General features: G+C 39.0%; 1 long non-coding RNA gene across 1 annotated transcript in view; it reads right to left on the reverse strand.

Annotated features, from left to right (window-relative positions):
- LOC116664300 overlaps positions 1 to 27797 on the reverse strand; it is a 345391-nt gene that overhangs the window by 190558 nt on the left and 127036 nt on the right. Inside the window, exon 2 of the long non-coding RNA XR_004320739.1 lies at positions 23719 to 23802. This is a non-coding gene — a long non-coding RNA (uncharacterized LOC116664300). The remainder of the gene's footprint in view (positions 1 to 23718; positions 23803 to 27797) is intronic.

Raw genomic sequence — 27797 nt, forward strand, 5'->3', positions numbered from 1 at the left:
ATAAAAATATTCAATCACTATATTATGCACCTGAAACTAATATAATATTGTACATCAACTGTACTTCAAAAACAAGGCCAGGGTTAAAAGGCAAACATCCCAAGGTCTGGCCACATTTTAGCTGGCTCTAAAGCTGTCAAGTCAGTGTAATACATTTTTCACAATTATTTAAAAGATTTCTTTAAAAAAATTTAAGAAATAATACTTACTGAGACCATCGCCCTGCACACAGTAGGTGCTCAGTAAATGTAGAAGGGAGTCCGTTCTGATTGATGCCCTCCAAGTCAGAAAGGAAAACTAAGGGCCTTGGAAAAGAGTCAACACCTTAATGAAAAAGATTTCAGGGATTTTTTTTTTTAACTAGAAAAATATCATGAACATTGGTTTTTGACTGCAAAAAAAAAAAAAAATTGAGATGTTTCGGTTCTATAGAAACAGTAAGCTTTGCCTTTGGCAAACTCACAAAATTTCGTAATTCCACCAGAGGCAAAGTGTCAGAGTTTTCCTCATAGGAGCTACATTCCCAGTTGGAAAGGTGAAATCTTAGCTCAGAAAGATATCTGGGCATGTTTTGCAAAGAGCTAAAACTGATTGTCTTATTTTGATTCTGGGTGAGGCCAAACCATCTCATGTGGGTAAGTAATGATGAAGGACAAGGAGGAGATAAGGTCTGGAATCAGAAGCGGAAGAAGGGATGGGGAATGGAAAGAGCAGGCCAGAGATCCTGAGAAAGATCAGAAAGGACAGGAGATGATGATAGATGTGCTGTAATCTTATAGAATTTAGGAGCTTAGCGAATTGTTTAAAGACCAGGTTCAGTGTATCAAATCCCCTAACCAAGACCCTAAGACCAGGACTTCTTTTCATGGACTCTCTTTCTACCAAGTTCAACCTTTTCTCTCTGTGCTTGCCTTTGGTATTTTCCTTTGATGAAAACGGTGCCAGGTTTTATTATATAATTTCAAAGAGAAAGGATTTTCTATTGTATTTGGACTGAATTTTCAAGATGTAATTTCCTAAAACAATCTTTGGAGAAGAGCATGAAAGTAAAACTTTAAGATGTTTCACAAACATCTGATCCTTTTCCTAAAGGACTGCAAAGCCTCATAAATCTTCAGCTTTGTTCTGTGGACTCCAGCTCTTTGCCTACAGAATTCTCAATCTATATGGTGTATAAGACACAGAAACTGAACTGGGAAGGGTTGTGAAATGTGGAAATTTAAATATACGGTTTTAACTCCATTAATTAAGTTCTGTTATTGCATGTGGGCTGGAGACCATAAAATAAAGTACAAAAAAAAAACGATTTCTTCATTAAATAAGCTAGGTCTTCCACTACCCCTGCAGACCCTTTGTATCTTCATTCATTTTCTAACCCAGCCAGTGTTGTCTATTTCATTCTTCAGACAGAAGACATAATGCAAAGACTTTTAAACATCAGAAGATTCAAAGGTTTACTTTGAGTACGTGTAACCTTTTCTGGCAACAGATCAAAATAAGAACCCACAATAATTACAGCTTCTCTTGTTAGAATTGAACTACCCCTGATATCAGGAAGACTGGGCTCATTCAGTTTACCTCCACCATCAAACGCAAACTACCCATCCTAAACCAATAGGAAGCAAATCTGTGTATATAGGACATATAGTGGCATATGGCATATAGTTCTGGCATGTGGGACATTTCAGGATGCAGAGAGAATGCATGCACATGAAGACAGAAGATCATTCACTCAGAGTCAGGCAATGGGGAAACATTCACCTGGAGGTCAAAAATTAAGACATTGTCCCATCTCACAGTCCCATAAAGCTATCAGATAAATGCTCAACTACTTGGAACAATAAATCATTCAAGAAACACTGATGGTGAAGGTACCATATTCCACACCCTGAATTAGACGAAAAGGAATGAGAACTTAAACAGGAATGTCAAGCTCTGCTCCAGTTTGTAAGTAATTGTTTAAAAAATTCCTCGTAGTGGAGAACCTTGGGTTATTTCTTCCTTAGGAGGCATTTCATTAATGAGGAAGAGTTGACCATAGAGTTTGAGGAAATGGAAACTTTTACATACATGGTATGTAGTAAACGGAAAGGGAGATTCTCACATTATTCAATGTCATTAGCAACACTCAGAGAAATCGAACATGTGGCAAGATAGAGTAACGTGAGACTGGGTGAGTAGGAAGTCCTGTAATCCAGAGGGTACTCATCTAAAGGACTTTTTCAAGAGCAACTGAGCACAGATTTACTAGTAAGTCACTGAGGAAATTGGATAAAAGAAAGTGAGCTAATGAGTGAGAAATGCCAGGGACAGATCTACTGAAAACAGGAGACCATGGAGAACTGACGATGAGCAAAGAGAGGTGAGTCTTCTGAAGAACGGGTTCGGTAGATATTAATTCAGCCCTCTGGCCACCTGACATTATCCTCAGTGTTTCTCAAGCTTAATTGCGCATATGAATCACCTGAAGAATCTTGCTAAAATGCAGATTCTGATTCAGGACTTCCGGGGGAGATGTCAGAGATTTTGCTTCCAGGCGATGCTGATGCCACTAATCCCTGGACCACACATTGGATATCAAAGTACCTACAGCTGAATCTCACCAGATCAGTGAAATCACCCCCAACCAATATATGTAATACCTGCAGATACTTGAAGGATAACGGGACAGCCTGGTCTCTGGAGCATCTGGCTCACTTTCTGTCTACACGACTTGCTTCTCTTCTTGCAGGGTATACAACTGAAAGAGTGTGATGAAGGTGGCATCCAAATTTTCATTTGAACTGCATCCCCTCCATTTTCTTTACTTTCATAGACTTCACAATCTAAGACAAATTGTCTGAGCCTGAGTCCTCTAAAATGGTAATGATTATGCAATCCTCAATCATGCTATTTTAAGGATCAAAAATGAATTATGTAAGTAAAGCATAAAACAAGAACTCAACAAATATCAGTCCTTTCTTATTAGGTTAAATAAAAAGCAGTGCTATTACCACTGATACAGCTGACAATGGACAAAGCACTTTCACTGACACCTCTGTCCTTTCAAAATCCATCAACAAGATCTATATTATCACTAAGATGAGGAAACTGAAGCTTAGAGAGATTTAGTGGAGTAACCAGGAGCCTAAGGTTTCAATTCAGCACACCTCAGCTTACATTCTTAATCTATCTTAGCCTTGATAGAAACCTTATCATTTATAGAGTGGTACCTACCTTAAGTAAAATAATACATGTGAAATGCCTATCAGAACTTCCTGTTAAATACAGGTTTGCTCTGCTCCTTCCTGAAAGGCTACTGTAATGATGGAAAATAATTTGTCATTGCAGTAGCATACTAGCACTGCCATAACCAAGTACCACAGACTAGGGATGCTTAAACAGGAGAAATTATGTCATCTCACAGTTTCAGAGGCTACAAGCCCAAAACGGAGGTGTCACCAGGTTAGCCCCTTTTGATGACTGTGAGTGAAGGGCCCATTCTAGGCTTCTTTCCTTGGCTTGTAGGTGCCGTCTTCTCCCTCTGTGTCTTCATGCTGTACTGCTTGTAAGTGTGTGCCTGTGCCCAGATTTCTTCTTTTTATGAGGACACTAGTCATATTGTCCACCCTGATGACCTCATTTTAAATAATTGCCTCTGATCTCCAAATAAGGTCACATTTTGAGGTACTGGATTTATGACTTCAACATATGAATTTTAGGGAGACACAATTCCACCCATAAATCCAACCCACAAAGACAATCCATTGGAAACAAAAGTCAGAGCTTTGCAAGATGAAAATATGAACAGAAGAATAGAAGATCTAAGAAATCTGAATGCCAAGTGCACATGGGCTAGTGGTGGGGGGCAAGAGATACAAACAAGAAATGAGGCATTTCATAACACTGAACACCAGGAAATCTCTGGAAATGGTGGTAATTCATTCTCCCAAAGCGGGATCAGAAGCAAAGGGTTGAAACAAGATATTTATTTGAAAATGCATATTAGGAAGTAGTTATATCCCCTAGGTGTTCTCTGGTGCAGAAACAGGAGGTGACTTGGTGGAGAAGTTGAACCATGAATATTCTAACCACAGGGAGAATTGAGGTAGAGGAGGTATCCTATTGAAAATAGGCAGATTAAGTTAAAGTTGGCATACTGAATGACAAAACCTCCGACTCTTCACTATATCGTGTTGTACGGAATACTGACAGCCAGGCAAATACTGCCTCATGTGGGTAATTAGTAGTTTGTCCTCTGGAATAATTGAATAGATCCAGGAGGGAAAAATGATTAATAAATATTAACATGCAGGGTCCCCTTAGGAAACTTCTAGATCCCTGCCCATTAGATCTTCCGTGAAGGCTACAAGTTGTCCAGTTTTGACAATGAACATATAATTTCCAAATGTTTTTGGTTTTTGTTTTTTTTAGTTCTTCATTCTTTTTTAAAGCTGTTTTCTTGTAAAATATACAGAACGGTGCCTAAAACATAAGTTAAATGTACTCAGTGAAGTATCACATAGTAAACACCTATGTATCCAACAGACAAGCTAAGAAATAAAAACACTTGCAGCAACCTGGAAACCCCCACCCACCCACAGCCTTCCCAAGGACGATTCCTGCCCCTCCTCTCGAAGATAACTACTATTCTGTATTCTAATACCATGGTTTAGTTTGGGAACTTTACCTAAATGGATGTATTTAACACATATATTCTTTTTCTGTCTGGCTTCTTTCCCCCAATATTATGCTTGAGTGATTGATTCATGAATTTGGAAGCATCTAGAATTTGGATTTTTTACTGCCATATAATATTCTTGGATGACAATGCTACAATTTAATATCCATTCTACTCTCATCTCTTATATCCTTTTTCAGCATTCTACTTGTGAAATTTATCCATCTTGTTGCAGCAACTATAGTTCATTATCCATATTGTTGCAGTTAACTAGCCCAGATTTTTCAATGCTGTATAACGTTCCACTGTAAAAACAAAATTTTATCAAGTCTACTAAGAGACATGCCATTTTTTCCCATTTTCTACATATGAAGAATATTGATTCATATCATATCATAAGAATGTCATATTTGGACCCTCTTGCATGTATGTCTTTATGCACATGTTCAAGGATCTCTGTGGGATTTTTTACCTAAGGGTGAAAGCACTGGGTCATAAGGTTTGCAGTATTTTCAACTTTACGTGGAAGTGATTTTTCCTAGTTATTTTGTATCAATTTACGTACCCCAAAATAGTGTAGTAAACCTCTTGTTCCTTATTCTTACCAACACTCGGCAATTACAATCTTTTGAAATTTAGAGTGTTTTACTTCTTAAATCAGAGAGTAGAACCAAGATCAACAGCTATCTGAGGGAAATCTCCAATGACAAAAGATAATGACAGAGAAAAGCAAAAATGAAAACAGAGATTTTAAAATGAATAGACAATAAACAGATAAAAACATTTTAAAAAAATTTCAGTAGCCTTTAGAGAGATGAAACAGTATTAATTCCATATAAAAATAATTTTTACTGATTTAGAGAATAAGAAAATACTAAAACTCAATAGAAGGATTAAAAGATAAATTTAAGGATTTCTCCCAAAAGAAATGAAAAAAATTTTAAAAACCCCAAGATGTCCCACTACAATTTTACAGGGATTCTAGGAAGAAAATAAAACAAAACAAAAAATCAGAAAACAGAGGGGGGGGGGAAATTATCAAAGAACAGTTATAGGAAAAATTCGTAGCGCTAAAGAACAGGCGTTTCCAGATTAAAGGGGCTCATCCAAGTGCTCAGTACGTGAAATGACACAAACCACACCAAGCCACATTGTCAATTAATTTCAGAACACCAGGGATGAAAGGAGATCCTAAAAGATTCAGAACATAAATCACAGACTGTATACAAAGGAAGTGGAATTTTATAATGTCAGTAGGGCTCCACAAGAACAATATCAGAGTAAGAAGATAATAGCAGAAAAAAACCTTCAAAATTGGTAGGTGAATGAGCCAGCTATCTAAGCAAAAAGGAAGAGATCAAAAGCTCACACAGTAAAAAGCACATGTGGTTTTATCACACTGATCCACTGAGGTAAAAGTATGTAGGTGGGTGTGTGACTTTAAGAATGTATGTGTGCTTGTGTGTGTGTTATGAAATATGTAATAAAATATTTTAAAATATTCTGAGAATAATTATTTTCAACTGAGAATTTTCTCCTTGGCCAAGAGATTTATTACACATAAAGAGATTTACGTATGAGGGTAGAACAAAGAGCTTTTCAGATGGCCAGCATCTCAAACGGCGTCCCACGTACACTTTCTCAGGCAGTTACATCAGGAAAGGCTCAAACCAAAGAGGAAGACAGTGAACCCAAGAAACCAAAAAAATGGAGGTCCTGAGAGAATGCATGTGCTCTAGGTCAAGACGACAATCAGTCAAGGATTAAAGAAGACAGAAAATTCTAGAAGTATATTCCTAAGAAGAAAATAAAACCTGATCCATTAGCTGGTTTGTTGATTTTGTAGGGAACATAATTCCATGAGGTTTTACAATTCTGTTAGGGAATTTGTGAAAAATTAATGATAGGTACATAGAAAACAAAGTATACCAATGTGAGAGAGATGTACAAAGGAGAGAAAACCACTTTATAGCTTCAGGGGGAAAAGTTGTTAAAAAAAAAAAAAGAAGACATAATCAGAGTCACCTATTTGAGCAGACAACTATCTGTGTATAGTTATGATATTGATACAATTATCCATGGATAATTGGATAATTATATCAATAACTGGGATAGATCCACATTGGGTGGCAAGGAAGTGCTAGAGGAAGAGAGGAGAGGAGGAAAAGTAGATGCACCAAAATAAAAGTCTCCAACTAATGTATCCAGTGTATAAATCAAATATTTAGACATATAATAATAGAAACCAGAAGAAACAACTTAAGTTGAAAGCTTTTGCCTCTAAGGAGTAGAATGGAGTTTGGTGGGATGCAGGCAAGAGATTTTTGCTGCTGTTGAATGTCTTACTGTATTTTGACTTTTTAAACTACATAAATAAATTACTCGGATAGATTTTTAGTAAAGAGAAGTAAGAATTAAAGTTAAATGCTTAGCACAGTACATCAAACAAAGCGAGCATCGATGATGTCGATAACATCCATCATTAGCCAGATACTGCACCCTATGCATTTCTTGAATTATCTAATTTAATGCTTTCAACATCTTGCCATTTTATAGATAAGAAAACAGGGCCACTGAAAGGTTTTGTTACTTTACTCAGATGACACATCTAGTAGATGGAAGAACCAAGAGTTCTTAACTGTCAAGCTATAATGCACACAAAAATGACAGTGCCCATCATGGCAGAACTAAAAGTCTTACTAAGAAGTGACACAGTAAAGTCTTCTAATTCTAAATCCTAAGCTCATGCCAGAATACCCTATTTTATTAGGAAGCTCACATTTTATTTTCAAATCAGCTCAAGTCAATTTGGAAATGAAACATATCATTTTCAACAGAAATATTTGCTAGAACCGAGCTAGACACAAAAAATGTTTTGCATTTGACAACTGGAAATTTCTTCTCAGGAAATCCTTACTCGTTTGCTATACCTAGAATGTCTCTGTCAGCTTCCTTCAATCAGAAATCTTCATCACCCAACCGAGATAACTTAGCTGTCCAACGCAGCACCAGACAACCTGCTACTGCTGGTTAGCCTCCCCCTCACCCCCAAAACAGAAAGGGAAAGAGGAGTACTTAGAATGCTGGTACCAGAATTTAAAGCAGGCTTTTTCTCTCGAAGCATCCACTAAGACTGAGCACCATTTAGGAACTGAAGCAGGTAATTAAGCAGGTTGTACAAATAAAAAAAATGAAAAATAATTCAGTCCTTTCAACTACCACAATTTTGACTGACATTATGATTTAAAGGAATTCACTAATTTACAAAGTTCATGTGATCTGGCCTCTGCTACGTCTGCCCTCACCAGATAATGCCCCTCCCCCACCTTGTTTTTCCTCAGGTGCAGCAGAATGGCTCCCACCTCATAGCCTTCACACTTGACTTTCCTTTTGCCTGGAACACACATCCCTCAGATCCTTGTGTGACTCACTCATCACCCAGTGGTCAGCTCAGATACCACCTCTTCAAGTAAGACTTCCTGGACCATTATCTATCAATGAGACCACTTGAGATCAGTACATGTCTCTCACGGTACCCTGCTCTATTTTCTTCAGAATATTTAACGCTATTTTAAACTTTGTTTCTCTGCTCAGTTTTTCATTGTTTCTGTCCTCCCCTAGAATATAAGGTTCATAATTTTGTCCACCCTGTTCTCTCAAGAATCCGCAGAGCCTGGCATAGAGTAAGTGGTAAATACTTTTATTTGAAGAAAGGAGGAAAGGAACAAGCAGGGAGGGAGGGAAAGGAAGGTATCTACCCTTTTCAGTATTTCCCAAGGCGGGACCCAGCCAGTTCATACATGAGGGCATTTGCCCATGTCACAGCGAGCACGTTCCAGACCTGCCCTGACATCCATGTGGCCGGAAGTGAGACTTAGACCTGCAAAACACCCAGTGAGAAGAGGGGGCCCAGAGACCTATTAGCAACAGAGAAGCAAATGAAAATGGTGCTCATTATGTGTTGGTACTGAGCACAAAAGATATTTAAAGAAGGAACATCTCGTGTCTTCTAAAACAAATCAAGAGAACTTAGAAAGTAGAAAAATAGTAGTTAGAAACCAGCGACCATTTGGAAACTAGAATTTGAGGCTCAGCTTTCTGATGCTAGTGCCTAGAAATAGAGCTGATGTCTATTTTAAGAAGTAGAACTGTCAGTGAAGGGATCCAGAGCAGTAATTTAATAATAGTAGTTTGGATGAGAGGAGCTATAAAATCACAAATTTCTCTGAAGAATTCCAAGGCTTGATTTATATACGGCACCTTAAAAGGTCTAAGTCCAAATTAGAAAGGCCTACAGTAACTCCTTCCAAAACGAAGGCAAGTTTTCCTAAGTGAAGAAGTTTATTCATTTCAGCCCAGCCGAGAATACTTGGATTCAGCAGAGACCGGCAAAATCCTTTAAACTTCAACTCAAGCACTAAGTGGCAGTGAAATTTGGAGGCAGTCTGTTAAAGGTGGGGCTAGGAGAAGAGTTGCATGTCCCTCAGCTCCTATGACAGGCAGAGGATGCTCTGCCTTCTCACTGTCCCCCAAAGCTCAGTAATATCCCCACTGATGCAAACAAGACCACGTAGACTAAGAACTCTATGAGGACTGTACATAAACTTCCTTCTCTCAGGGGACTGGAAGAGCCAAATGAAAGCTGGGGAAATTAGAAAAAACCAGATGCTAGCATTGGTTAAATCATCCCTCCAAAGTTAAGCTTAAGGAATGTCAGTTCTCCCTTCTATGTGCATTTTTGTACTTAAGCTGGAACAGTGCAACATTAGGTAAAATCATCCAATGCAGCAGTACTAAATGGTCCCCAGCAGGGCTAAGTTGGCTTACTTTTAATTTCACATTTTTGGTTTGGTGATATATCCTTTGAGGCCGTGAGCTTTCCCACTCTCCCATGGACATGTTATTAGTCAGTGCAGTGGTTTTTACACAGTGTGGTCCCCATAACAGCAATAACAGTGTCACTAGGAATTTTTTTCAAAGTGAAAATTTTCAAACTCTGCCGCCCCAAGACCTGCAGAACTTCAAACTCTAAATATGTTTCTTGCAAATAGGATGATACTTATAATTCCATCTAAAACCCTTATTATGTGTCACGAAAATATATTAAGTTGTAAGTGTTTATAATCTTATCACCATCTTCTTTGGTGGGAAAGGAAAATTCTTTGTTTTTGTAATTATCGGACTTTCATTGTCTTGAGTGGGCTGAGAGATGAAGAGGAGAAATAAGGGAGCTAAAAAAGCTAAATTATTCTACCTGAGGAAAAAACAACCTGATACCAGGATGGGGGGGGGAATAAAGGTTAGAAGACAGAGGCTGGGGGGCCTGGAAAGGTGACAGTAGAGAGAAGCAAAGAAAGAAGGTGGGGAAAGGGTGAGAGATGTGAGAACAGCCTTAGAGAATGGGATTTGGGGCAGGTTTGAAAGGGTTTACTGGGAAGCATTGCTCTGTGAAACTTAACCTCCATCTTTAGAAAAAAAATCTGTTCAGGAAATATGCATCATTCTTTGGGAGTTTGTTTGAGGTGACTCCTTTTGTTTACTTTTATTAAACTTTATGAAATCACTGCTTTTTTGATAAAAAAACGTTTAATCATCAGCAGTTTCATGTGAGCTAATATTTTTAGTTAACTATAATTGTTGCAATTCAATTTCATGGCAAGAGAAAGAGGGTTCCCAATATTTGAGATACATCTAGCACCTAAGAATCTAAGGAAAGCTAGGTGGGAACATGCGTCCTAAGACAAGCGCCCAGAGGTCTTCTCACCCGCCAGCTGAAATCCAAATTCTATCCTATGCCAGGTACACAGAAGGAACAAACTAGAAATAAGGGTCCTAGGTCGGCTTCAAGAGCCAACATACCCTTGTTCCTCCTGACACACATAAGAGGGACATGGAGAGAGTGTCCCACTATGTTACTCTAGTAACATGGGATAAAGGAAGGAGAAATGAGCATGCTCACGTGCTGTCTAACACCTAGGGGATTCAGTGGAATCTGAGGGAGCAGATGAATGAATTTTTCTTCCATTTGAGGATGTGAACAATGAAGACGCAGCTAGAAGATGGCCTCCTTTGGTGGCCCTGGCCTGCAAATGCTCCTATGCATTGAGCAGAAGTACCAGGCAGTATGCTAAGCACTCTACATATGTCCATTCATTCATTTATCCACTCAGATAATGTTTCGAGCACCCATTTCATAGTATGTTCCACACTCCATCATCACATCTCATCTTCACAAAATCCCTATAAAGAAGGAAGGAATTATTCCCCCATTTATTGACAAAAACCTGGGCCATAGGGCAGTGAGTGAATTGTTCTCAGTTAGTAAGGAGCTTAGTTGGGATCTGAAATTACATCTGCTGTAAACCCCGTTCTCATCACCACAGCAAAGCAGTGCATGTTTTAACGTTTTCCAACTTAAGTCTACGACGTGCCCGCTCCTCTGCCAGCTCGCACTGTGTTCCGCGTCACGGGGTAGCTGGAAGAACGACACCGTGACGGCTGAGATGCTGCCAGAACACACTCGGGAGGAGACACTGCTGTTCTCCCCTCCGAGCCCGTGATGGTTCAAAGCTCCAGGATCTTGCTTCATTAATGCAGAACCACGGGAGTTAACAAATCCCAATTTCTATTCATTGTCCTTCTCTAGCTCCCTAGATTGACACCAGGGGGGGGAATAAGACTGAATAATGAATTTAAATAATAGGTCAGAGGATATCATCTAATCCAAGTCTTCAAGTGGAAGAGAGAGAGCCAAAAGCCACAGGAGAGGCAAGGAGAATGAACAGCAAAAACTACACAAGGAGAGATGCTTACCTCTCCCTCCATGGCCTCTTATCCTCCCTAAGGAAGTTTCAAAACCCTCCATTAATAGACCTACAGATCCTTCTAGAAGAGTATCTATCTGGTGAGCAAACCAAAAATAAATAGAGCCTCACAATGAGAGGTATGAAAAATAATAGCATTATTTCTGCAGCTAATCCTTTTATAATAAAGTTTCCCTCATCCCTGTGGCTCTTCCTTAGAGCCTTGGTTGTACAGGAATCTTTCTGCTAGTTTCCAGTCAGTTTTCAGTGAGAATTGGTCTGCATGCAGATGTATTTTTGATGTGTTCATTGGGGGAGGTGAGTTCCACATCCTCTTACTCCACCATCATGATCTTCTATCCTGGACTTCTTTTTTTTTCTTTAAAATGTGTAAGGCCTGCACTATTGGGCAATATTTTGACATGGCAACATCAAATTGGCTGTGGTTCCACAGCAAATGCCCCGTTTCAACGGGACATGGAAATCTAGCTTCACATAGTCGTCACAGCTCGTCACTGTCTCTCACTCCTGTTACGGGGCTGTGTCCTGAAGCATTTGAGATGATAGCTATTACCTTAGAGATTGGCCTCCAATAAAGGCACATGCAGTTTCAACAGCTAAAGAATCAATCAAAACAAATGATTGTCTAACTTCCCTTCAGGTGCTTGTAATTTAAAACAGATTATATATATACAAGATCTTGTGGTAGCTCACAGCGAAAAACAAAGTGACAATGAATATATGTATGTTCGTGGATAACTGAAAAATTGTGTCCTACACTGGAATTTGACACAACATTGTAAAATGACTATAATTCAATAAAAAGATGTTAAAAAAAAAACAAACAGATGAGACTCTCACTGTCTAAATTCACCTATTACTTGCTCCCATCTCATACAACTTCTCCTCAGTACTATACTTAGGGTGATCTTAAATCATCATCCAAACCAAAATATTATGAGCATAAACAGAAACACTATCAATAATTTATTAGGACTACAATTGGACAGTAAGACTGTCCTGCTCAGACCATAACCTATGGTCATGCTGGTTATATCCTTCAACAGGATCCTCATCAGTGAGCTTACAAAACTATCTCTAACTCCATCTTATCACTTAAATTTCCAACTACCTGTAGCTTCTACTCAAAATGTTTATTCACTTATTCTTTTAAGAAGTATTTTGCCCTTGGTTTTATTCTAGTTTCTGATGAGATAGGAAACACAACAAAAAATTCCCTACCCTTATAGAACTTATATCTTGTTTACAGATTTTTTTTTAAAAAAGATGCAATGCAAAGCAATACCATAAGAATAAGATCTATGAATGAAAATGAAAGAAGTTAAAGGATGGAAAGTAATATACGGTTCTATTTTACATAAGGTTGTTAAATAAAACCTTGCTAAGGAGGTGTTACTGGGACAGAGTCCTGAAAAAAAAACGGGAAAGTGAAGCCTTCCAATGTTTGGGGGAGCACTTGACATCTTCAAAGAACAGCTAGTAGCCCAGTGAGGCTACTACAGACATCAGGGGGATGAATATTAGAGAATGAGGCCAAAGATACGATGTATCAAATCAAACAAAGAGACCAGAGGAATGGATGTTGGGCTACCTCTGCCATTTGAGCTTCCCCCTGTCTCGACAGAGTAGGAAGACAGCACCAACAGGGCTTACGCTGAAACACTGCTGCCTCCGGACCACGCAGTTCTCTGGGCATTGCTGCCCTAATTCAGGCTTTCTGGGTCTGAATTTTAGACCTCATGTTTCCTCTGGCCTCCTCTGCGCTCCAGGCAACTGACTGGCTCCCAGACCTCTGGCCCTTTCCCAAAAACTCGTTACAACAGACTGCCTCCTTGATCTCTAAAATTTAGTCCTCAACCTTCCAGTTCTTAAATGGACCCTATTATCTGGACTTTGCATATGGTTGTGTTTTGTCCTGGTTTCCCAGCTGCTTTGATCTCTGGTTGAAGATGGCCTCCTGTGACTGCTCAGGCTGTTCAGCTTCAGCGTCTTCTCTTTACTACCTGCCTTTCTCAATCCTTAGTTTGACATAACAGCTCCATACCTGCTCTTTGGCCCTGATCCTGATACCGGAGTTCAGTCTCTGGTGCCGTGAACCCCTATCGTATAATTGACTTTATTAAAGTGGATAATTGATTTAAGAACACATAACACTTGAAAGACAACTACTCCCAGGGTCATGCCTGAACTTGATGCCTACTGAGGTCACGCTGGTTTCTTGCCAACAAAAACCACGTATTATACTGTCAATAAAAACAAATAGCACAGAAGATTTTTAAAGTTTCTCTTCACATACAAATGGATAATAATTTTTTTCTTCATAACGTTTTGCTATTCATAAGAAAATGATTCAAGTCAACAGCATGACTTACTCCTATGCCACAAAGGAATGCTTCTCAACCATTCTCACATTTTGGCCCATGTAGGAAATATTTGTAGATTACATTGAGGTGACTGGATGTGACTACATGATGGCCCCAAGAAGTCAACTCCTCAGCACATCTGTTAAGCATATTTGTATCCAGATCTGCATCCAGAGAGTTATTTTGTGCAGGTGTTTTTTTTTTTTTTCTTCCCCTCAGAATTAGCCTAACTATGTCTAAAATTCAATTAGTCACAGATATTTCTACTTATAATAAACTGATGCCCCCAGCTACATTTCACATACATTCCTAAAAAACTTGAGGCCAAAAAGAGAGTAGAAAACATACTACTCATATTTTAAAACTCCTTTTCACCTACCTGAAACACTTATTTAAGTGAGACTGATATGAATAGTAATATATTTCAGGATCATTTTTTATGAGCTTTGAAAATGTATTATATTCCTATCTGCTTTATTTTTCTCAAATGTTATCTAGTTTAAGCTTTTCATAATGTAAGTTTCCTTCCAGAACACTATCATTTTCAGTTTTATACTTCCAAAATAAGAGTATGCATTTCAGTTTTAGTTTCAATAAACACATGCTTACCACCTATGGCATGCTATGGTCTGTGTTCTGGGGAAGAAGAGAAAGACATAGCACCTTGTCCGGGCTATTCGTGGTCTAGAGGGCATAAACTGAAAAGGAAACATTGGTTCTAGTATGTCTGCTACTTACAGTATCAGATGTGTATGTGTAAAGAGACAGAGTAGTAAATAAGAAGGGATCCACTTTACTCACATGGTAGGAGATAAGGCAAGCGAGGCCTGAGATCCACAGACTGAAAGAGGCAAAACATTGAAGTAAGCTGCCTAGAGTCACTGCAAATTCTATGACTTTCAAAAGTAATGTCAAATCTTTATTGTGTAAAGTACATCAAACTTGGCATTAATAATCCTAGATGTGTTCCTGAATCTACCTTAAACAAGATTATTGTGGTTTTTAAATCTCATTTTTTTCCCCCACTATAGAAGGTAATTCTCCATGCAGAATGGATGACACGTGTATCTGTGGCTGTAAAGAAAATGCTGATCATTCTTGTTGTCCTGAGCGGCCAGTTTACCTAAAGGCATTGATGTGCTGTCACGGATGACGGAGCTCTTCTTAATGACTTTATAAGGAGGATGAAGCCAATGCTACTGGGGCACCAGCATCTTTTGAGAAGAACATCCATTACATGCCTGGCCAAAAATGTATTCAAACCTGTCAGGTGGTCTCCTCTGCATTTAACTTACGCCCTTTCCTCACTGCAGGTGGCATGAGTGGGTTTATAGGTAGTCATACTGCCTACCATGAAGACGCCTAAATTAGTTTGCTGATTTTGCCTCTGCTGAAACTGAAGCTTCATCTAAATCCCTGGAAACAAGAGAAACATTAACACCAGTGGCCTGTAAAATTCCAAACCAGGTAATTCTAATTTAATTTTTGCCTATCAAACATCCCTTAGCAACTTAAACTACTGTATGTAAATTTCTCACTTCATTTCTCTTTCAAACTACTGAGTATGACTGTAAGAGACTGCTAAAAGAGATGCTACATCTGATTCTGATATAAATAATTTTAATACCTATTGTAAATGTTATAATACGTGCAAAGGTTAAATTATCTTAATTCATTTTCTTAATCATTTGTTTATAATTTGGGATATTTTGAATATAGATAATTGCAACACATTCAAATCAATCAGATATAAAAAAATCAACTAGATAATTATTATAAATGAATAGGAAGACAAGTCTGTGTTGGATTTCCTATCCATAATCTTTTCCTCTCTTTATCTTCCATGACCATGATTTCAACCTAAGCCAAGAATTACCTATCCTGGATTTCAGGCCCCTGTATTCTATTCCTTAACAGATATTGTCACCTGTATATCCTGAAGACATCCCAGTCCCCCATTCCAGAAACGGTCTTGTTATCTGTCCTATATTCCTGTATCTTTCTTTCTCCTTCTATTCCCTACACCCATTCAGGCTGCCAAGTCAGAAAGTGTCAGTTATCATAGGCTCATTCTCCTTCCTCTCCATTTCTTCCATATCCAAGAATTTTCAAAATCCTAAGATTTTAATTTTAAGGCTATTTCTTGCATCCGTATCCTCCTTTCCATTCTTACTTCTGTTGCCCTGGTTCTGGAGCAGACTGTGTCTGCCTAGACCACTGGGATGCCTCCCAGCTGAAGTCTTGCACTCTGAGTTTTAGACTGCTTTATTCTCGTGTTTGCAGTGGCCAGGGGATATTCACGTTTAGCAGATGGTCTGAAGTTAGGGGTGTAAGGTGAATTTCAGGACAGATTTTAGAGATTTAGTAATTTGAAATTCTAAGGGTAAATTAGATCCAACCAGCCAATATTTTATGAGAGAAGATGGCCCAGTAAACATTAATATTTAAGAGAGATCGTCAAAACAATAGAAGAAAATAATGACACTGAAAACGTTAGAAAAGCAGACTTTCAATCCCATTAAAGTGTGTGATTACAGTTAGCCCTATTCTGGACAATAAAGAGAGATTTTCTCCCCCAATAAGTACTTGTGTGTACCGGTCCAAGAAAGGTCATCTATCCTTCAAGTTAGCCACATGCTACAAAGCACACCAAAACTCCTTAGGATGGAGTGTGAAGCATTTGACCATGTGTTCCTAGAAGTCTCTTGTAACTGCCGCCTGCCTTTTGTCAGTTGTTTCATCTGATAATTTAACGTCACAATTCACATTAGACGGACCTTCAACTGAGATGTGGAATGGGAAAAACAGTATAATGCCAGGTACAGGTGTTCAATTGATGAGTATTTGAAAGAGAAACCATCTGTGCTGTGTAGTCTCAAATCTCATGAGAAAACTGTGAAATTGATACTCTTAACATTGTTATAGGGCAAAAAAGACATACAAGTCATTTGAGGTACTTAAGTTAGACATCTTTCTTTTTAAGATCATAGAGAGGGTTGTTAAATGGAACATCCACATTACAGTCTGCAAAGGATCAGAAAAGTGAATGTTGTTACAATCAGTTGAAACAAACTTCTGAGTTCCTTTAGTGTTTATGAGCTACATATTATACTGTACTGTTCCAGCCTTATCACACTTGATTTGGAAAGGTAGTTAAACTGAACAGCAACTCCTAATCGGCATTATTAGGAGTTATAAGAGCGGGACCCTCTCTCATCTCCCTTAGATGATACATACTTTAATAAGAGAAGCCAATAGTGCATGGAACACATTGTTTTGCAAGGAACCTGATACTCCAGGCAGCAATAAGCAATGTGTTGTTTGACTCTAATGCCTGTTCCACAGTAAAGGTGTCTGGCTAAAATGAAAAGCTTATTCAAAACAATCACTTGTAATATTGCTAAACCTTTATCCCTAGATAGATAAAAGAAGAAACGCTTAATGATGTTGAAATGATACAAGGGTGTGGAGAAAAGTGTTCTCCATCCATTTTTCTTTTTTAAAGTCAGTACCAATCTTTGCAATCTTTGCAAAACTCAGTAAGATCTTTGCAATCACATGGACCTAAGCACTTAGGGAAGTCAATTAAATTTTCAGCTAAATGCACGTGTGGAGTTACTGTAAGTCAAAAGTCTTCATATTTGACTTGACTGATTTATTCAAGTTAAAACATTCCTAGAGTTGTGTTGATTGAATTGTTTGACTTACAGGAGTACAAACAACTTCCAAGACAGGTCGACCAACTTCATTTTACAAATCATTTGGTTTTCAAATTATTTCAATAACAGCCACACTAGTACTGTTAGCTTTCATGCTGTGTTTAGCCGCAGTGGTTTCACAACATCCTAGTAAGTTTCGTTAGTACCTATCTGCTTTACTCCTGTTTTAGCTCTATTCATGTAATTTCAATTATAAACCCAAAGGACATTCGTTTGGGCCTTGGATATTACTCTCAAAAGGCACAAAGAAGCACAAAGACAACTCTTCAAAATAAGTTTGAAAACAGTTGAACCCTGACTGGTGTCAAATACCAAGATATTTTCCTACCTAAACTGGTACTCATTTGATGTCCTCAGCTTCAGGCATGACTCGGTATGTGGCTGCTCACACAGACACTGAGATTCCTGTCCTGTTCTCCCTTTTTGGCTTGTGAAGGTTTGTCCCAGCTGATCTCTGTATTCCAAGAGATGCCAGGACGTTTGTTTCGAGGCTGCAGCTAGAGGACTGTCTTACTGCTTCTAGGCCACCGGTCAGCTCCACGAATTTAAGAGAGCCCCCATGCAATAAATAAGGTACCTCAGAAATCCTCAGAGCCACAATTTCACTATCCGCATCTCTTTATTCAAGCGAGAAAGTGCAAGGTGCTTATTGTGAAACCTACGTTTGTAATCCTAACTAGACTTTGGAGTACTTTTGTAAACAGACAAACCTACTTTAAAGTCTGAGTAAATTTTTCAACTGAGGATTTACTCCTTGTAGTACAGAATTGGAAATCCTATGGGGTAGTTCACACAGCTTATTTTCCTTAGATATTGAAGGATACACTACTGACAACAAAATGAACGAACCGCCTATGTTTTAGACGTTCAGACTCCTTTTTAGCCCCCTTTAACCTCTAGGAGGATCAGAGACGCTGCTTTAAGACAGTGGCCTTGGGACAGTGTGTTAACACAGGGAGAGACAAGAGACGACACTCTCCGTTAACACACCTCTTCATACCTGCTAGAATCAGGCATTAGTGAGCAGCTAGGCGGCTAGAGATTAAGACAGAGGGGTGTTTTATGAGTTACCCGAAGTGTCCAAAGTATGAAAGAATGAGGTCTATTTTGTGTTGGGTTCAGTCTTTAGGCTATCAGTAAGCAATGCTTTGGCTAGACTGGCCTTCGTGGTTCTTATTATGACTGCAAGATGCACTCTGCAATAACCGCAAGGAAACTTGAAAAAGGAAACAAAAACAGTTTATCACTTACAAGTGCTGGAAATTACACGGCAGTCCTGGGGCCACACAGCAAGGTTGTGCGCCGAGTGAGAGAGAGAGAGAGTGTTTGGGGCTGGAGGAGGTCCTATTTTTATTGGTTTTATTGGGGTCAAGTGTTGAGGCCTAGGGTTTCACGTGCTCACTCTTTGTTGGTGAATTTAAAACACATGAGTGGGAATTTAAAGCCCAGGAAAAGAACAGGTGGCTCAAATGGTCATTATTGAAATCAACCAAGATACTTAAAGGAGCCTTGGGAGGCAGGGAGGGGTGGCCTGGCTCTTTACCTAGTCCTGTGGCTGTGTTTATTCAGGATAACCATCTTTGAATTACATACTTGGATAATCAAAGCTTAAATAAGACACTTCATTACCAAAGAAAGAAAAAAAGAGAAAGAAAAGAAAACCCAACTCTCAGGTCTTACACCACAAGGTCAAAGTCAAAGCTAAAATGAGAAGAGTTGAAACTTATAGGGCAAGGCTCAAGAAGAAAGAGTAAATCAAATTTAGACACAGAGGTTCTAGTGCACTAATTCAGAACCCAGAAAGAGAGAGGCAAATCCTCTCAGAATATATTCTGAATCTAACTGAGAATGTTTAATTTAGTTCCAGGCTCATCAAATGCCTCTACCTTCTTTATGAAAGTGATCGTTAAAGGAAGTTGGCCCTGTTTTGACAGCATGCATTTTCATGGAGGTGGGATTATAGGTTCTATTTCAACCGAAATTGTTGGTCTTTGTTCCCATCCATGTCCTAAGAAATCAAAAATGTAAATCAAGAAAGCTCGTGTTATGGGGAGATAGTCTGTCCCACTCACTAGCAGCTCATGTCTTGGGACATTTCTCCTCGTCCTGAACTAGACACCCAGCTAAGACTAGAACCCTGACAATTCCTCTATTAAACATGTATGAAGTAGCCATGTGATGGAAGGTCCACATCTATTGCTCAGAACGTTTCTGTCACTACTTGTCATACCTTGACCTCAGGGGAAGTTAAGTTTGCCTCAGTACAGAACTTCAATGGACAGCCATGGTGAGTACTCAAAGAACATGCCTGGAGGACAGAAAATGGGCAACGCATTGCAAGGAATGTAAATTATAGACGTGCAGGGAGCATTGTGTGCCTAAAGGTTTTCAGCGGCAAATGATTGAGATGTGGAGGAGAGATGCAAGGTGAGTGTCATTATGGGTTGCTCTGACATGTTAAAATTTTGGAAAATAATTGAAACAGCCACCAAAGCACTAGTACAGCCTTGGTCTCGGTGTACAGGCGAGGCACGTCAGTTCTCCTGAATTCACAGTAAGACTAGCCTGCAAGGTAGGCAGACTCTGCTTTCAGACAGAGGCTTACAGATACAGAGGCATCCATCTAGAAGGGACTGCTCCTTTTGAGCAAGGTTTTAAGTGGACTGGGTTTGAAAGTACGCAAGTCATAACAGGCAATGAGTACTGCCAAGAAACAAAGGCATGTGCAAGTCAAATGGGAAGACTTGGTAGTAAAATAGAAGGAGAGGAAAAACAAAAGGAGGTATTTGCATCTGCCCTGTTGAGCTGCACCCTGCAGGCCTGCGAGCCCTGTATTTGCCCAGCCTTAAGACCGAAATAAAAACCCAGTCAGCGACAGGGACATCATTGGTATAATAGACAGGGCATCTCACACATCTGAAGCAGGATCCTGGAGTGAGCGACACCCTACCATGTGTGGCAGACAGTCTTCCCTGGGGGAAGAGGGGATTATAGAGGGTACTGACATCAGGCTGGCTTATTGGTTACCAGGGAAACCAGCAGAGGAGCTGGGATAAACTGTTATACTGGAGATAGTTCTGGTCTAATGATTAGAACAATCACTAGCCAGGGTGGGGGCAAGTATATAGGCATCTATGTTAGGCCCAACGATTAAGAGGGAAGGTCAGTCAGGTGAGTAAGTGAAGGTGAAGCAGGGACTGGTCCAGCACGGGATGTACACAAAGCAAGACAACAGCCATCTTGCCCCTTTTCCACTTTCTCTTAAGGACCTGACATTTCATTCTCTCCTTAAAGCCTAAAGGCCGTCTTATGACACAGGGACATACTGTTCCTTTTGTTTCCGAGCTAATCACTTCAGAATGAATGCCTCTCTGTGGGTCTGAATTATATGCTCTTAGAGTCAGTTACATGCATGCAAATGTATAGACAAAAGGGGAAGAATGTAGGTTTCTCCTTCCTAATATACAAAATTTCAGTGAGTTGGGATTTTAAATTCATGGACTGGGAGACTCAGTAATCTCACCATAGTTTATTTCACAAAGTTATAATTATTAAAGGATGTAAAAGCCCTTAGGGTAGAGAAGTACCAGAAACCGCTTTTGTCTCTTTTGTTATCTAGGTTTCCAAGGTGATAGGAGTTGAGAAAGAATTAGGAAGAGAAAATTTATACTGTGCCTAATCACTTTTGTAAATTTTTTTCAGGCCATTACCCTATACTCACAGCATCAGGAATTTCCTAGCCCAGGCTGTCATCTCTCTTAAATTATGCTATGGCTTTAAAAAAAAATTTAAGAAGATCCAACTGCTTGGAAGATAAATTCTAATACCTGTAACAAAATTGTTAAATAGTAAAACATTCTGGAGGTACAAATTTGACAGTTTTATATCCCAGCTTCTACCACTGTTTGATCCTGGGGAGGTGATATAAGAAATAATTAAGAAATAGATGGAATGATTATAAGGCAAATAACTTTAAAAAAAATGCTTGAAAGTGGGTAACTCTCTTCTTGAGAACTCTGAAGCCAGTATCTTTCCCGTTTCTGTCAAGAACTAGGGAGGATTATGAATTCCTCCCAATGCTTAACTAGAAAAAGAAAAAAGATATATTGTAGCAAGTGAAAGAAAGTCTTGCAACCTGAAGTTGTTGCACTTGTTCAAATCTGTACATTATCAACAGAAACAAATAGACCTTTTAAAATAATTTGTCCTTAGAAAGTCTAAACTGTAAGCACTTGTAACAGAAACTAATCAACCTTAGAACTGATGTCTACTTTCTAATGCAAGGAAGTAATGAATCTGATTTGGACTTCCGTGGATACAGTGGAAGATAAATGGGTAATAGGATAAGGATAATGAGGACAAAAGTAATTTCCCTTATGCAGTCAACACAGGGCCTCATCGGTGCAGCAGGGAAGGGAGATTTGCGGCTCAGTCGGAATTCCCACACTACCTGTTTACTGCAGTTGTATTAGTGTGCCCGTTTACATGCAGATGCAGAAGTTTGCTTAAGTTCTCTATGTTTCTACCATGAGTTTAGTTTTTCTTAATAACACATTCTCTTTATAAAGTCCTAAGTTAAAACATAGTCCTTTTAAGTAAAGTCTTAACTGTATAGACCCAAAGAAAATTAGTATTCAAAATTCTATTGCTCAGAATTGACAGACAAAATAAACATGTCCACTTGGAAAGTGATAGAACTCACACACACTCACAGGGAGGGTGTGAGGATTAGCGAGCTAACACTCAGGCACAAAGAATTACCGTGATCCTATGGGAACCTTGAACTGTAATAAAAGCCACAATTCCTCGAGGAACAGCATCACTTCAAGGCATGAACTAAAACAAGTTCCATGTGCTTATAAAATGAACGGGTGGGGTATGTTTACAAAGCATTAGCCTCCATGTACTAGCCTCTCTTTCATATTTCTGTGTTACTTGAGTAAGCTCCTGAGTATGGGATGGGAGGGTATAAATAAATGTAAAAGTTTACACTGTAAAAATCATACATTTATATAGAAAAAAATCTCTTTCTTTACTATGAAACTTACTTAAATCGTGGAAATGAGCAGAAATGCATATTGTTCAACTTTTAGAGCTTTATCTCTCTCTTTTTTTTTTTTAGCATTTAAATAAGGGTGCCCACCGAGGCTTCAATCCTGCTAAGGTCTCTCTCTTAATCTTGCCTGAATATTTTTCCCTGCCCTGATAATCAATCTTTCGGAAAACAAATGCCTGTGTTTTCTTCCAGCAGATCAGTCCTGATATCAGGGCAATGTTTACAGTGACGTGCAGCCTCAAGGCTTATTCTGAGTGATTGTTACTGATAGGTAAGCAGGTACAGTGGAGAGTCATCCAAAACTCACTTTGTATTTTGGGAGACTAGCATATAATAGAAAAACATTAACTATGACTAGATCCAATAGAGAGGCTAAAATCTCTGCATACTGCATCGTGTTTGAGGAAAGACTGAGATTGTGACCTTGAGCAGTGACCTCGGCCAGAGTAGGCACTAAGTCCAGATAGGACTGAAAGTGGAGTCTTGTTGCTCCTTTCGCTCAAGCCTAAAAGCCTGAGCCAGCATCATTCACGCCTTACACTTACTTCTCAGATACCTAAAGGAGAGTGACAGGTCTAATTTTATTATCCTTACTCTAGCAAAATACCCACTGTCATCTTGTAAGGACAAAATGATCAAGTCCCTTGGCTGAAGAATGCATTTCCTCAGCCATAATGTCCCTAAATAAAATGGAAATTCAAACTTTACTTTTAGAAAAAAAATCACTATGTTGCATTTCTAAAAATAAGTTTTGTTCAGAAAGAGCTCTCTGTAATTCTAGAGGGATGCATTCTAGCTGACGTTTATAGAATGTGGCAATGGAGTCTCTTAATTGATGTGCAGTCAACAGTCTGGCATTAACTCCAGTCGTGGGTAAAATAAAGGTAAGGGATAGATGATCTGCGACCCAGTGAGGGAAAACAGAGAGCAGCCGTGATGAAGGTTTAAGGGTCTTCTGGGCCAGACTCAAATTCCTTGAGGGACCAGACAGGCAATGCTAGTGTGCAGAGCAGCGGGTGTACTAGAACACGGAATGTTAGAAACTCTGATACAGCAAGTGCGTGCCTCTGGGGGCTAGCGCTGGCTTGTGACTTACCAGTTTGTGATCCTCTATTTCCAGTCTGGAGCAAAGTAGTCTCACTTACTGGGATCGTTTCCTTCCCAGAGGATGGACTGGGAACTAGAAAGAGACAAACATTCATATTACAAATCTCGACAATTCTCCTTTTTTTTTTTTTTTTACCTGATGTAATTCCTTAAGTCTTGCTGAGGCAAAGTCAAAGAGTTTTGTAAGTATTTCCCCAATTTTCACCAAAGCAAAGGATCATAATGTTGATGAACAACAGAAGCCTGAGAGGTGGACTGCAATTCATTAACGAGACCCTGACATCTCCTGCTATGTTCTGATCATCCCTTTGCTTACTCCTTCTGCATATCATACACCAGGAAAACATGTTCCCTAACCACTTGTAAAGAGCAGGGACTAATTACTTAGCCTTTGGAGAATCACTTTTCTTAGCTAAATTGTTTTCTTCTCAGTACAATAGGAATAATGATATCTTTTGCTAGCCTCCTTACAAGATTTAGATGGAGAGAAAATTCAGTGTTAAATGAAAATAGGGTTTCTAAAAGGAAAATAATTCCATATTAAAGTGGCATTTACTTATGTTATAATTATGAGATTATAAATGATGATTCCTTACAATGAACTAAATTTTAATTTTAATCAGCCTCTTCCTAAATTGTGAGACCTAAATTGAAAGAATATTTTTGGAGATAAAAGGAATAAATCATGTTGATGGGGCTGTTTTCTGATAAAGTGAAACATCCTCTTCTGCTTGAAACCAAGTTGGAAAAATGTATGATTTTTTGTATCATTGAACTACTGTCATCATGTGCTTAGGTGAGTAACTCTTTTGGAAGGAATTGGACCATTTTGCTGTAATCACAACATTAGAAAACAGCTGAAAATAATATCTCTTTCTTCATCCCTGGAAACTTAAAGATCAAACTTTACTCAGTTGAAAGCAGCTTTTTTCCTTTCCTTAGAATTGAGAAGAAAGTCCTGTACAATGATTCTTTGAATTGATTTATATCCTTTGATGCTCCAACAAACAATAAAAGACTTTTACACATAGGCTTAACTAACCAATATCCTTCAAGAATTCTTGAGAGAGTCTCAGAAGAATCCTGTTACATTCAACATGAAACGTTACCTGGTAATCAGGGCTCACTCTGTGTCAGCTACATCGTTTAATGTCCTAGATTAGAAATGTCCATAACCATAGAGTTTCACTCAGTCATTTATTTACCCAACAAACACCTATTGAATATTTTCTGTATGGCAGTTCTAGGCATGTCTCTGCAAACAACATCCCTGCTCTCTTGGAATCATCCAGTGCAAGAAGTGTGTCAGATAGTGTTATGTGCTATGAAGAAAAATGTAATAAAATCATTAAGGGAGATGACAGGGACTGTGTTGGAGAATGTGCTTTCATATTGGATGGTCAGGGAAGACCCTCTGGTAGGGTGACATTGGAGCCAAGACCAAAGGAAATATGGAGTAAGCCCCCCATCTCAGAGGAGAGCAGGGTAGGCAGAAGGAAGAGTAAGTTACAGTGGTCAGACCTGAAGGCAGGAGTGTGCTATCCACATTTGAAGAAAATAAGGAGGTCATTGTAGATGGAGTAGAGAAAAAGGAAGGATGACAGCCCTTGTAATATTCGGTTAGGCCATATAGTCCCTTGAAGGTCACAGGGAGGACTGTATCTTAGTATGAGTGATCTGGGCAGCACTGCAGCATTTTAAGCAGAGGAGTGACACAATCCAGTTCCCATTTTGAAATTAATACTTTGGAAGCCACATGAAGTCTATACACAGGGATGTGAGCAGAGAGACCTGCTAGGAGACTCTTGCAATAACGCAGGTGAGAGATGATGATGAGTTGAATAGGATGGAAGCAGGTAAAGATAGTGAGAAGATGTAACTGCCTAGATTTGCTGATGGATTAGAAGTGTGAAAAAAGCAGTCAATGATGATGGCAAGACTTTGGCCTAAGCAATCAGAAGAACAGAGTTTCTGTTCACTAAGAAGAAGATGGATCTGAAAGTAACAGGTTCAGGGACTGGGGGGAATTCAGAGTTCAGTTTTGGAAATAATAAGTTTGAGATGCCTTTTCCGTGTGTAAATTTTGAGTGGGCACTTGAGTACTCAAGTTTGGAAGGCTAGAGATATAAATTAGGAGTCTGTGTCCAAAGACAAATAAAACTGTGAGACCTGATAAGATCTCCTGGGGAATGAGTGTAGACAGAGATGGAGACGTCCTAGGATTAAGCCCCAGGCCACTATAACATTTACAGGTTGGGAACATGAGGATGATTCAGCAAAGGAGACTAAGAAGGAGTTACTTGTTAAAAGAAAACCAAGAGAATTGTATCCTGGTGCCAAGTAAAAAGGCTGTTTCAAAGAAAATCAATAATCAGCTGTTAACTACAGCTGATTGGTTAAGTAAAGTGAAACCTGAAAACTGTTTGATTTTTGCAGCATGCAGCCCATTGGTGACTTTTGATTAGAATACTTTCAGGGAAAAGATGAGGAAGAAAACCCAACAGAGTGAAATCAAGAGAGAATGAGTTTCATTTCCAGCCAAAATGGAAGATTTACTATCCCATTTGAAACAATAAAAGAAGAAAAGAAAAACAGACAAAATATGAGACTCTCTCCTAAGACACTGGCTATCAGGCAATGCAGGACAATGACCCCCAAAACACTGGGAAAAAAGAGGTTCTCACTTTAGATGCTCCAGTTTATTGTCTTGAGAGAGTCTGCAGGCTGTAGCACCATAGGAAGGAAAACAGATGAGAGCCTGGTCATAGGGTGACCAACTTGTTCCAGTTTGCCTGAGACCTTCCCAATTTTCAGTGTGAAAGTTCTGTATCCCACAATCCCCTTGCACCGAAATCCTGGGATATCTGGGACAGTTGGTCACTTTACCTAAAGAACCCAAATTGAAATGGAGCTGAGAGTCCAGGAAACTAGGGAAACTGCAGCACAAAAAAAGACCAAAGAGGAGAGAGCAGCACAGAGAAAGAGCTCCAAAAATCTGCACAAGGTCAGTCCTCAGTTTTTCAGCCTAGAGTCTTGATTAGAATATGCATATGAGGAAATTGCTCGAGGCTGGAGAAGGAATTAACTGAAAGGATTAGAAGGAACAGTATGTGTCACTCATATAGGTCCATGAATAGTGTCTGTTCCCATCTGCCAGATTGGAAAATATCTCACTTCATAGGGTGTTGGGTAAAGTAGTCAGAAGTGTCTTGCCTCAGTGCGGGGGACTGATTAGTTCTAGACTAAACAACGCTGTGATTCCAACTTAACAAGTCTTAAAAAGAGAACCTAAAAAGGTCAACATTTTCCCAATAATTTAACTGTATTCCAGAACAAAGCTCAAGAAGATTTATAGGAACATAATAATATGCAACATCCACTGAGGTAAAATCCATAATAAATGTCATCTGATCAAATTACCAGGCATGGGAAAAAAGCACATAAATTCAAACAATATTGAGGAGGAAAATATCAAAACAGATCTAGAACTGATCCCCTAATCACTAAAATTAGCAGATAAAGACATTTTTAAAGACAACATAATTCAATTCTGTATGATTTCAGGAAAGAAACAATGGGTACAAATGATAAGCAGGTTCAAACACAGAATAATGAGAATCTTTTGTTAAGTATCAAAATAGGCTGATTGTAACCAAAACATAGAGATTATGACAAGCTTGTGATCTGGTAAAACTACTTTTCAGTACTCTCATGGGAGCTTTATTAGACTTACTCAACAAGCTACCGTATTGGCTAATACAAATGACAAATTAGGTCCTGAATCAAGTTCCACTTCCAAGGAAACAGCATCAGCCATCTTGGTTTTGTTGAATACAACAGTTATTTCTGTGGTCACCGCAGGTTTTTGAAGCACAGTCACTCTTTAGGATAATACTTCTCCATATACGAAGTCCCTTGCTGTCAAAAGCTCCACACCACTTTTGTCTCATGAACTGCACTGCATCTTCATATTTCATTGCACCTTCAGTTAATACCAGGATGACAAGGACTGAAGCTCTGCTAAGACGCTCAATTTAGTAGCAACACAACAACCATGAATATCACAAA

The sequence above is a fragment of the Camelus ferus genome, chromosome 6 (genome assembly GCF_009834535.1).
Source record: "Camelus ferus isolate YT-003-E chromosome 6, BCGSAC_Cfer_1.0, whole genome shotgun sequence".
Taxonomy (NCBI): Eukaryota; Metazoa; Chordata; class Mammalia; order Artiodactyla; family Camelidae; genus Camelus; species Camelus ferus.